The sequence below is a fragment of the Pleurodeles waltl genome, chromosome 5 (genome assembly GCF_031143425.1).
Source record: "Pleurodeles waltl isolate 20211129_DDA chromosome 5, aPleWal1.hap1.20221129, whole genome shotgun sequence".
Taxonomy (NCBI): Eukaryota; Metazoa; Chordata; class Amphibia; order Caudata; family Salamandridae; genus Pleurodeles; species Pleurodeles waltl.
This window is the reverse complement of record NC_090444.1, coordinates 646,722,711-646,723,381: the sequence shown is the minus strand read 5'-3', so window position 1 is coordinate 646,723,381 and position 671 is coordinate 646,722,711. Positions and strand designations below refer to the sequence as shown.

The 671-nt window shown below is 46.5% G+C and overlaps 1 non-coding gene across 1 annotated transcript; it reads right to left on the bottom strand.

The window, feature by feature from the left end:
* Nucleotides 1-295: 295 nt before the first annotated feature.
* LOC138297987 (small Cajal body-specific RNA 11) lies at nucleotides 296-440 on the bottom strand. The gene has a single exon (XR_011204523.1). It is a non-coding gene; the product is annotated as a small Cajal body-specific RNA 11 (non-coding RNA).
* Between the last annotated feature and the right edge of the window lie 231 nt (nucleotides 441-671).

Below are 671 nucleotides of genomic sequence, written 5' to 3'. Positions count from 1 at the left end.
TGCGGCATTTATCCAATCTAATGCCACATTAGCATAAAAAAATGACACTAATGTGGTGCAAGGTGGCTCTAGGGCCTTCTTAAATATGGCCCATGCTGTTGAAAACTTGTGGTTAATTGCTTGGCTTTCCAAGTCTAAGATGGTGTCCCTGGATTTCAGGAATGCACTTGGGCCCATATTTATACTCAGTTTGTGCTGAATTAGTGTAAAAACAAATTACGCTAATTCAGCGCAAACCTAACTCCATATTTATACTTTGGAGCTAGACACCTCTAGCGCCAAAGTTATGGAGTTGACTTTGTTTTCTGGACATAAAGACCTACCTTGCGTCATGCAAGGTAGGTGTTCCTGTCCAGAAAAGGATATTATGGCCTTTGCGCCATATTTATCCCCCGTGCTAAAATCCAGCACGGGGGGATGGGGGCCTTAAATAATGGCACTAAGCTTGCTTAGCGCCATTATTTGACACCTGGGTATCGGCAGGCGTTAGGGGACCTGTAGGCATATTTCTATGGTCAGATACCATGGAAAGTGCCCACAGGTGCCCTTCCCTGGCCCCAGGGACACCCCCACCCACACCAGAGGGACACCACAGGATGGGGGACCCATTCCAGTTAAGACCCGGTAAGTATATATTTTTTTTTTCTATTACCCTGCTCAGGGGCCCTGAC